This window comes from Penaeus vannamei, chromosome 24 (assembly GCF_042767895.1).
Source record: "Penaeus vannamei isolate JL-2024 chromosome 24, ASM4276789v1, whole genome shotgun sequence".
Taxonomy (NCBI): Eukaryota; Metazoa; Arthropoda; class Malacostraca; order Decapoda; family Penaeidae; genus Penaeus; species Penaeus vannamei.
The window spans coordinates 25,689,866-25,702,365 of record NC_091572.1 but is presented as its reverse complement, the minus strand read 5'-3'; positions in this window follow the sequence as shown (position 1 = coordinate 25,702,365).

Genomic DNA, 12,500 nt, shown 5'->3' with positions numbered 1-12,500 from the left:
TTTCTATCTTTATTATTATCACCATCATTATAACCATAATCATCACCATCGTTATTATCATTACTTTATCTTTTTCATTTTATCATTATCATCATCCTCACCATCGTCATTATTATCGTTATCATTATCAATATCATCATCAATACTATCGTTATGATGATGAATAGTATTATAATTATCATTATCGTTATTGCTATAATCATTACTATTATTATCATTATTGGTGTTGTTTTATTATTATCATTATTATCATCATTATAATAATCATTGATGGTAATGATAGCAATATCAATAATGATAATGATGATTCTGATGGTAATAGTTATAATAACAATAGTAACTATGGTAATAATCATAACAATAATAATTAAGAATATAACAATGATAATTACAACAATGATGATTATAATATTGATGATAGAAATAATGATAATAGTAATATTAATAATAGCAATAATTATAATAGCATTGATAGTAATGATAACAATGATGATAATACTAATGATGATGGTGATAATAATAATACTAACAATGATAATAATGCACAACAATATCAACAACAATGATGATAATGATAATGATAATGATAATGATATCAATAATGATGGTAATGAAAAAACGATAATAAAGAATAATAGTAATAATCTTATTAACAATGATGATAACACTAATAATAATGATGATCCTGATGACAATAATAATAATAATGATGATAATGATAATAATGATAATAATAACAATAACAATAATGATACTACTACTACTAATAATAATAATAATGATAATGAAATAATAGTAATAGTAGAAATGATAGAAATAATAATAATGATAATAATGGTAATGATGATAATGATAATAATAGTAATTATAATAATGATAATAATAATATAATAGTGATAAGGAAATAGTGCTAATGACAATAATACTTATAACAGTGATAATAATAATGATGACAAAAATAATAACAGTAACAACAACAACAACCATAATAATAGTAACAATAAATATTATGACAACCGTAACATTACTAATATCATCATAATAAGTTATGATGATAACAAAATAACATACAATAGTCATCATCACCATCATCATAATAATGAATGCAATGATGAAAATAACAACCGTGATGATGATACTAATACGAATACTAATACTGGTACCAATACTAATAATAAAAATTATAATAATGATAATGAGGATAATAATAGTGAGAACAACAACACTAATAATAGCAATGATAACAATAATGGTAACCCTCTACTAATAAAAATGATAATGATAATGATGATGATGATAACAACAACAATAATAATAGTAATAACAAACACAATAACCCATCGAAAATCACCTTAAACCCGCGTTCTCGAATCAACAGCTGATCTCACTCTTGTGGCGCGAGTCTACGTCACGAAAGGCCGCTACGTCACCAGGCTCCAACAGCGCCTCGGAGCTCTCTGCGTCACCAGGAAACAGATGTTAAAAAGACGTAATTAAATACCTCGTTAGCAAAACAATTGCCTCACGACGAAGGTTAGCGTCTCAAACGGGGGGGGGGGGGGATAATTATAGCAGCAAATTACCGTTATTGTACGAGGTGTTGTACTCATAATGATGTGAGGAGAAGAATGCAAGGATATGCTGTCCCAGAGCTTTGGTAATGTCATCACGGCGCCTGCAACATGAGAACTCTCTGTTTTAATGGGATGTTTATCTCCGCAGAAGAAATATTTGCACAACAGTAAGACACGTTTGGGACGCTCTGGGACGCTCGCACCTCGGAGTCGCTTCTGCTGGACGACAAAACCGGTTCCTCACTTTACAGCCGTTTTGCATCTCTCGGTTGCCTCATTATACATTAATGTATATCCTCCAACCTTGCTTGGTTCTCTTGTATTCTTATCGCGTGTTTGTAGCCACTCTTATCTTATCTATCTCGACGGCAGAACCAGGGCTGTCATCAGCGACATTCTCGTAATGACATCAAAGGCTATAAACGACAAAGGCAGTTGCGCTTGATGCCAGTGCGTGAGTGTGCCTTCCAATCTGCCATCCTCTTTCCCCTTCCCCTTCCTTCTCCTCCCCTTCCCTCCCCTCCTTAACATCTGGCAGAAATCCAGAAGCCTCAAAGCCCCCCCCCCCCCCCCCAAACACACACTTCGTCCTCCCTCACTCCATCTTTTTTTTCCTTTCTTCTTCTCCCTCCTACTCAAGAGTATCCTCCCAAGTGTTTTCCACTCGCCCCCACCCTTCCCTCCCCTCGCCCCCATCCTTCCCTCCCCTCGCCCCCCCCCTTTCTCCTCCCTCTCCTTTTCTCCCTTCTCAAGCAACAACAAAAATCCTTCTCTCCTTCTCCAAAAAAAGAACTTCAGAGCTCGGCACTCCTTCAAGACGCTGCACGACCTTGAACCCTGAAGGTTTTTGGAGACACAACTACCACGGCCTTTACTCCTTCCAGGATCTGTCCTTGGCGATTCGGGAATCCTCTGGCTTGTGTCCAGGATCCTTGATGCCCAAAACCGCATTATGCTATATATTCAATAGATTCTTGTCTACATTCATCACATCCACATTGCGTACGGTACGAGACGTGTTGTGGTTCGGGCATGAAGGCTGTATATCATTTGCTGTTTCTGTTTATATCGTGTCTGACTATTAAACCTTTGTTCTTTCCATTAAAGTCCGTGTACTTCTTGGTGCAAATACCTTGCCTATTAACAGAGAGCGAGGTACACGCATCTCCTTTCCCTTTCCATGATCAAGTCCTGCCAATATATAGCTAAAGAAACCCATCTATACCAATTAATGTTCGTGTACTTCTTGGTACAAATATATCAATCAACATGGCACACGCATCTCCTTTTCCTTTCCAGTGTCAAGTCCTGTCAACGTAAAGCGAAAGAACCCTCTCGATACCCAGTCAGAAATGAGGATGCGGTCTGCTCCTCGAGTCCCCGCCGCACTCATAAAACCTCACCTCAGCAGCGTCGAAGTGGGAAGCGACGAATGAACAGTGCATGTCATTATGGTGAAGGTGACTCCCTCTGCAAGAATTCCTCTGCAGTAACGGCTGTTGCAGCCAGTGGTCTTTATTCTGCATGACGGTGACACCTCCGCTGTTTCCGTGACACCTGCTGCCGGTGCGCGTGTGGCGACGTCGAAGCGATGAACCCGACCGATTTCTGGCCGAAGGGGGAGCGATCACCTTCTGGCACGGCCGAAAGTGGCGATCACTTTCTGTCAGGTCCCGGATGATCATCAGCCGCCATCCTGCTCGGCGTGCAACTATGCACTCGTCAAGGCGTCTTCTCCTAACTCAGCTGAGATGCACATACATGCGTAAATAAATGCATATATATGTATGTATATATATATATATATATATATATATATATATATATATATATATATATATATGCGTGTGTGTGTTTGTCATTATTATCATTATTGAAAGCCCCACAATATACAAACAACCATTATTGAAAAGTGAGACAACAGTCGAAATTCTCCTGAATTTCGTCTTCAGATCTGAAAATAAAATCCGAAAGGATTTCTAAACAGTTCTCTGGTTTGTGTACTGTGGGATTTTCTACTGTTGTATCAAAACATTTGTTTTACCGTATATATATACTGTACGCAAGGCCTGTGTACAAACATATAAACAATATGATAGATGCAAAAATTCCGTTGACACTGACCACCACCACCTCCACTGTAAATTACTTTGACACAATAATCAGAGAACAGTCGAGCGAAGCCAGCCGACTCCCCGGCCCGCAGGATGTGCACCTGCGTCCCCGGCTGATTTACACAAGCGCGGCCTTAACAACATCAGATTCCTCAGCGACAGTTCTTCGGCTCGCAGCGCTAGGTGTCGCGTAGTTAGCGTGCGTTGCGTTGTTGCTGGATTTTATCGCCTGTTGCCTTTCGCTTATCGGCCGCTGCAACCTGCTGGGGACGCTGACGAAAGTGAGCGGGACGTCGGACCATCTGGGGGGGAGGGGGTTATCTGCATTTTTATGAGGCGTTTCGGTGTGGGGTTATCATTATTATCTCTTTCTTGCAATGCTTGTCATCCGTCGACTTGTGATCGGAAATAGATACGACAGTCATGAGGGCATGTCGTTCCATTATTGCATGGCGGAGTATTATGCTTTCTTATATCACGTCCTCGTAATTCCTCGATCTGTGGATAAACCAGCTATGAGGATATGTAGTATGATAAGAGAATATTGCTTGCTGTTGAACTGCTACTACATAACTTGCAGTTCCTCGCCTCAAGATCGTAATCAATTAAACCAACCATGTGGTTATGTGGTATGATTACGGGATATTACTTTATTGTACCTAACATTCGATTTCCTCGTTTCAAGATCATTAAAGAATAAACCAATCACGAGGTCATGGGGTTCTATGACGTCATATCCCTTTCTTGTACCGCAAAGCTTTCCTTTGTCTTAAGATCATTCAGTTAATAAACCAACCATTAGACTGCGTAGTTCAGTGATGTATAAACACTCATGTACTGCTTATTTCCCATTTTTTCTCCTCTTTAAAAGTACAAAGGGTAACCCGTCTCTAAAGTAACGAAACACGACAAGGAAATATCATAACCTTCATATAACCTTTATTAATTGACTCCCCTCCCTAGGAATCATTAACGGCCGACCACGCCTAACCACGAGCCATTAGCGAGTGCTGACGTAACCCGCAAACTACGGATCTCAAAGGGGTCAGCGCCTACAAGGGAGAAGCCAAGCCTCCCCTTGAGCCCACAAGGTCACCGCCGTCAGCAACATATGATGAGAGGCGAGGGAAAATGAGCGGCCGTCGAGAGACCCTCCTGCATGGACGTCAGCACCCGAGGCCCGCGCACAGGAGGGGCTGAGCGTCCATGAGATCACCGTCCGAACGGCAGGCTCGGGACACGAAGGGGTCACAGCGAGGGTTCAATGAGGCTGCGAGTGAGCTGCGGTTTTATGAGGTGGCGACACGGAGGGTTCCGTGATGAGTGCGAGGTCAAGAGGGGGGTTTCTTTAGTGCGTTTTTCTTTTTCTTTTTCTTTTCTTTTCTTTTCTTCTTTTTTCTTGAGGGGGGTGAGGGAGGGGGGAGTTATTAGCTTTCGCCCGATCCGAAAACCTGTCAGCTCCCAAGGATACGACTCGAGGAATGTAGCTCTGCCAACTGCCATTTACATTTTCCAGGAAGAACAAGAACGTCTTTGGGCTGTGTGACATTCGCCCGTCATCCCAGGGCCTCCTCTTGGACATGAGGTAATTAAAACAAAACGGAACCAGGAGGAACCACAAGAACCTAATGCTTCTCTTTGTTTCCGCCGCTCACTAAATCCGCGTTGTGTTAAAGAGAGGTAGAACAAGTTGGAAAAAAATATCGTAAAGGAAGGGAAAATAAAGAAAGGGTGTATGCAAGGTAAGGAAAATGAAGTAAAATATCTACGCAGGGCAAATAAAAATAAGGCAAACGATTTTACAAAGCAAGGAAGATGTATACACCAACTAAAGAACAGGTATAGGAGATGTGTACAATATGCTAGACAACCCAAGGGAAAAGGCGTACACAAAACGAGGAAAATAAAAGAAAATGTGCACCTATGACAAAAAAGAGAGAAAAGGTGCACATACAACAAAAAAGAGAGAAAATGTGCACATATGACAAAAAAGAGAGAAAATGTGCACCTATGACAAAAAAGAGAGAAAATGTGCACATATGACAAAAAAGAGAGAAAAGGTGCACATATGACAAAAAAGAGAGAAAAGGTGCACATATGACAAAAAAGAGAGAAAAGGTGCACATATGACAAAAAAGAGAGAAAATGTGCACATATGACAAAAAAGAGAGAAAAGGTGCACATATGACAAAAAAGAGAGAAAAGGTGCACATATGACAAAAAAGAGAGAAAAGGTGCACATATGACAAAAAAGAGAGAAAAGGTGCACATATGACAAAAAAGAGAGAAAAGGTGCACATATGACAAAAAAGAGAGAAAAGGTGCACATATGACAAAAAAGAGAGAAAAGGTGCACATATGACAAAAAAGAGAGAAAAGGTGCACATATGACAAAAAAGAGAGAAAATGTGCACATATGACAAAAAAGAGAGAAAAGGTGCACCTATGACAAAAAAGAGAGAAAAGGTGCACATATGACAAAAAAGAGAGAAAAGGTGCACATATGACAAAAAAGAGAGAAAAGGTGCACATATGACAAAAAAGAGAGAAAAGGTGCACATATGACAAAAAAGAGAGAAAAGGTGCACATATGACAAAAAAGAGAGAAAATGTGCACATATGACAAAAAAGAGAGAAAAGGTGCACCTATGACAAAAAAGAGAGAAAAGGTGCACATATGACAAAAAAGAGAGAAAAGGTGCACATATGACAAAAAAGAGAGAAAAGGTGCACATATGACAAAAAAGAGAGAAAATGTGCACATATGACAAAAAAGAGAGAAAAGGTGCACCTATGACAAAAAAGAGAGAAAAGGTGCACATATGACAAAAAAGAGAGAAAAGGTGCACATATGACAAAAAAGAGAGAAAAGGTGCACCTATGACAAAAAAGAGAGAAAAGGTGCACATATGACAAAAAAGAGAGAAAAGGTGCACATATGACAAAAAAGAGAGAAAAGGTGCACATATGACAAAAAAGAGAGAAAATGTGCACATATGACAAAAAAGAGAGAAAAGGTGCACCTATGACAAAAAAGAGAGAAAAGGTGCACATATGACAAAAAAGAGAGAAAAGGTGCACATATGACAAAAAAGAGAGAAAAGGTGCACATATGACAAAAAAGAGAGAAAATGTGCACATATGACAAAAAAGAGAGAAAAGGTGCACCTATGACAAAAAAGAGAGAAAAGGTGCACATATGACAAAAAAGAGAGAAAAGGTGCACATATGACAAAAAAGAGAGAAAAGGTGCACATATGACAAAAAAGAGAGAAAAGGTGCACATATGACAAAAAAGAGAGAAAAGGTGCACATATGACAAAAAAGAGAGAAAAGGTGCACATATGACAAAAAAGAGAGAAAAGGTGCACATATGACAAAAAAGAGAGAAAATGTGCACATATGACAAAAAAGAGAGAAAAGGTGCACCTATGACAAAAAAGAGAGAAAAGGTGCACATATGACAAAAAAGAGAGAAAAGGTGCACATATGACAAAAAAGAGAGAAAAGGTGCACATATGACAAAAAAGAGAGAAAATGTGCACATATGACAAAAAAGAGAGAAAAGGTGCACCTATGACAAAAAAGAGAGAAAAGGTGCACATATGACAAAAAAGAGAGAAAAGGTGCACATATGACAAAAAAGAGAGAAAAGGTGCACATATGACAAAAAAGAGAGAAAATGTGCACATATGACAAAAAAGAGAGAAAAGGTGCACCTATGACAAAAAAGAGAGAAAAGGTGCACATATGACAAAAAAGAGAGAAAAGGTGCACATATGACAAAAAAGAGAGAAAAGGTGCACATATGACAAAAAAGAGAGAAAAGGTGCACATATGACAAAAAAGAGAGAAAAGGTGCACCTATGATAAAAAAGAGAGAAAAGGTGCACCTATGACAAAAAAGAGAGAAAAGGTGCACATATGACAAAAAAGAGAGAAAAGGTGCACATATGACAAAAAAGAGAGAAAAGGTGCACATATGACAAAAAAGAGAGAAAAGGTGCACATATGACAAAAAAGAGAGAAAAGGTGCACATATGACAAAAAAGAGAGAAAAGGTGCACATATGACAAAAAAGAGAGAAAAGGTGCACATATGACAAAAAAGAGAGAAAAGGTGCACATATGACAAAAAAGAGAGAAAAGGTGCACATATGACAAAAAAGAGAGAAAAGGTGCACATATGACAAAAAAGAGAGAAAAGGTGCACCTATGACAAAAAAGAGAGAAAAGGTGCACATATGACAAAAAAGAGAGAAAAGGTGCACATATGACAAAAAAGAGAGAAAAGGTGCACATATGACAAAAAAGAGAGAAAAGGTGCACATATGACAAAAAAGAGAGAAAAGGTGCACATATGACAAAAAAGAGAGAAAAGGTGCACATATGACAAAAAAGAGAGAAAAGGTGCACATATGACAAAAAAGAGAGAAAAGGTGCACATATGACAAAAAAGAGAGAAAATGTGCACATATGACAAAAAAGAGAGAAAAGGTGCACATATGACAAAAAAGAGAGAAAAGGTGCACATATGACAAAAAAGAGAGAAAAGGTGCACATATGACAAAAAAGAGAGAAAATGTGCACATATGACAAAAAAGAGAGAAAAGGTGCACATATGACAAAAAAGAGAGAAAAGGTGCACATATGACAAAAAAGAGAGAAAAGGTGCACATATGACAAAAAAGAGAGAAAAGGTGCACATATGACAAAAAAGAGAGAAAAGGTGCACATATGACAAAAAAGAGAGAAAAGGTGCACATATGACAAAAAAGAGAGAAAATGTGCACATATGACAAAAAAGAGAGAAAATGTGCACATATGACAAAAAAGAGAGAAAAGGTGCACATATGACAAAAAAGAGAGAAAAGGTGCACATATGACAAAAAAGAGAGAAAAGGTGCACATATGACAAAAAAGAGAGAAAAGGTGCACCTATGACAAAAAAGAGAGAAAAGGTGCACCTATGACAAAAAAGAGAGAAAAGGTGCACATATGACAAAAAAGAGAGAAAAGGTGCACATATGACAAAAAAGAGAGAAAAGGTGCACCTATGACAAAAAAGAGAGAAAAGGTGCACCTATGACAAAAAAGAGAGAAAAGGTGCACATATGACAAAAAAGAGAGAAAAGGTGCACATATGACAAAAAAGAGAGAAAAGGTGCACCTATGACAAAAAAGAGAGAAAAGGTGCACATATGACAAAAAAGAGAGAAAATGTGCACATATGACAAAAAAGAGAGAAAAGGTGCACATATGACAAAAAAGAGAGAAAAGGTGCACCTATGACAAAAAAGAGAGAAAAGGTGCACATATGACAAAAAAGAGAGAAAAGGTGCACATATGACAAAAAAGAGAGAAAAGGTGCACATATGACAAAAAAGAGAGAAAAGGTGCACATATGACAAAAAAGAGAGAAAAGGTGCACATATGACAAAAAAGAGAGAAAATGTGCACATATGACAAAAAAGAGAGAAAAGGTGCACCTATGACAAAAAAGAGAGAAAAGGTGCACATATGACAAAAAAGAGAGAAAATGTGCACATATGACAAAAAAGAGAGAAAAGGTGCACCTATGACAAAAAAGAGAGAAAAGGTGCACATATGACAAAAAAGAGAGAAAATGTGCACATATGACAAAAAAGAGAGAAAAGGTGCACATATGACAAAAAAGAGAGAAAAGGTGCACATATGACAAAAAAGAGAGAAAAGGTGCACATATGACAAAAAAGAGAGAAAAGGTGCACCTATGACAAAAAAGAGAGAAAAGGTGCACATATGACAAAAAAGAGAGAAAAGGTGCACATATGACAAAAAAGAGAGAAAATGTGCACATATGACAAAAAAGAGAGAAAAGGTGCACATATGACAAAAAAGAGAGAAAAGGTGCACATATGACAAAAAAGAGAGAAAAGGTGCACATATGACAAAAAAGAGAGAAAATGTGCACATATGACAAAAAAGAGAGAAAATGTGCACATATGACAAAAAAGAGAGAAAATGTGCACATATGACAAAAAAGAGAGAAAAGGTGCACATATGACAAAAAAGAGAGAAAATGTGCACATATGACAAAAAAGAGAGAAAAGGTGCACATATGACAAAAAAGAGAGAAAAGGTGCACATATGACAAAAAAGAGAGAAAAGGTGCACATATGACAAAAAAGAGAGAAAAGGTGCACATATGACAAAAAAGAGAGAAAAGGTGCACATATGACAAAAAAGAGAGAAAAGGTGCACATATGACAAAAAAGAGAGAAAATGTGCACATATGACAAAAAAGAGAGAAAAGGTGCACATATGACAAAAAAGAGAGAAAAGGTGCACATATGACAAAAAAGAGAGAAAAGGTGCACATATGACAAAAAAGAGAGAAAAGGTGCACATATGACAAAAAAGAGAGAAAAGGTGCACATATGACAAAAAAGAGAGAAAAGGTGCACATATGACAAAAAAGAGAGAAAAGGTGCACATATGACAAAAAAGAGAGAAAAGGTGCACATATGACAAAAAAGAGAGAAAAGGTGCACATATGACAAAAAAGAGAGAAAAGGTGCACATATGACAAAAAAGAGAGAAAAGGTGCACATATGACAAAAAAGAGAGAAAATGTGCACATATGACAAAAAAGAGAGAAAAGGTGCACATATGACAAAAAAGAGAGAAAAGGTGCACATATGACAAAAAAGAGAGAAAAGGTGCACATATGACAAAAAAGAGAGAAAATGTGCACATATGACAAAAAAGAGAGAAAATGTGCACATATGACAAAAAAGAGAGAAAAGGTGCACATATGACAAAAAAGAGAGAAAAGGTGCACCTATGACAAAAAAGAGAGAAAAGGTGCACATATGACAAAAAAGAGAGAAAATGTGCACCTATGACAAAAAAGAGAGAAAAGGTGCACATATGACAAAAAAGAGAGAAAAGGTGCACATATGACAAAAAAGAGAGAAAATGTGCACATATGACAAAAAAGAGAGAAAATGTGCACATATGACAAAAAAGAGAGAAAAGGTGCACATATGACAAAAAAGAGAGAAAAGGTGCACATATGACAAAAAAGAGAGAAAAGGTGCACATATGACAAAAAAGAGAGAAAATGTGCACATATGACAAAAAAGAGAGAAAAGGTGCACCTATGACAAAAAAGAGAGAAAAGGTGCACATATGACAAAAAAGAGAGAAAATGTGCACATATGACAAAAAAGAGAGAAAAGGTGCACCTATGACAAAAAAGAGAGAAAAGGTGCACATATGACAAAAAAGAGAGAAAATGTGCACATATGACAAAAAAGAGAGAAAAGGTGCACCTATGACAAAAAAGAGAGAAAAGGTGCACATATGACAAAAAAGAGAGAAAAGGTGCACCTATGACAAAAAAGAGAGAAAAGGTGCACATATGACAAAAAAGAGAGAAAAGGTGCACATATGACAAAAAAGAGAGAAAATGTGCACATATGACAAAAAAGAGAGAAAAGGTGCACCTATGACAAAAAAGAGAGAAAAGGTGCACCTATGACAAAAAAGAGAGAAAAGGTGCACATATGACAAAAAAGAGAGAAAAGGTGCACATATGACAAAAAAGAGAGAAAATGTGCACATATGACAAAAAAGAGAGAAAAGGTGCACATATGACAAAAAAGAGAGAAAAGGTGCACATATGACAAAAAAGAGAGAAAAGGTGCACATATGACAAAAAAGAGAGAAAAGGTGCACATATGACAAAAAAGAGAGAAAAGGTGCACATATGACAAAAAAGAGAGAAAATGTGCACATATGACAAAAAAGAGAGAAAAGGTGCACATATGACAAAAAAGAGAGAAAAGGTGCACATATGACAAAAAAGAGAGAAAAGGTGCACATATGACAAAAAAGAGAGAAAATGTGCACATATGACAAAAAAGAGAGAAAAGGTGCACCTATGACAAAAAAGAGAGAAAAGGTGCACCTATGACAAAAAAGAGAGAAAAGGTGCACCTATGACAAAAAAGAGAGAAAAGGTGCACATATGACAAAAAAGAGAGAAAAGGTGCACATATGACAAAAAAGAGAGAAAATGTGCACATATGACAAAAAAGAGAGAAAAGGTGCACATATGACAAAAAAGAGAGAAAAGGTGCACATATGACAAAAAAGAGAGAAAAGGTGCACCTATGACAAAAAAGAGAGAAAAGGTGCACCTATGACAAAAAAGAGAGAAAAGGTGCACATATGACAAAAAAGAGAGAAAAGGTGCACATATGACAAAAAAGAGAGAAAATGTGCACATATGACAAAAAAGAGAGAAAAGGTGCACATATGACAAAAAAGAGAGAAAAGGTGCACCTATGACAAAAAAGAGAGAAAATGTGCACATATGACAAAAAAGAGAGAAAAGGTGCACATATGACAAAAAAGAGAGAAAAGGTGCACATATGACAAAAAAGAGAGAAAAGGTGCACCTATGACAAAAAAGAGAGAAAAGGTGCACCTATGACAAAAAAGAGAGAAAAGGTGCACATATGACAAAAAAGAGAGAAAAGGTGCACATATGACAAAAAAGAGAGAAAAGGTGCACATATGACAAAAAAGAGAGAAAAGGTGCACATATGACAAAAAAGAGAGAAAATGTGCACATATGACAAAAAAGAGAGAAAAGGTGCACATATGACAAAAAAGAGAGAAAAGGTGCACATATGACAAAAAAGAGAGAAAAGGTGCACATATGACAAAAAAGAGAGAAAATGTGCACATATGACAAAAAAGAGAGAAAAGGTGCACCTATGACAAAAAAGAGAGAAAAGGTGCACATATGACAAAAAAGAGAG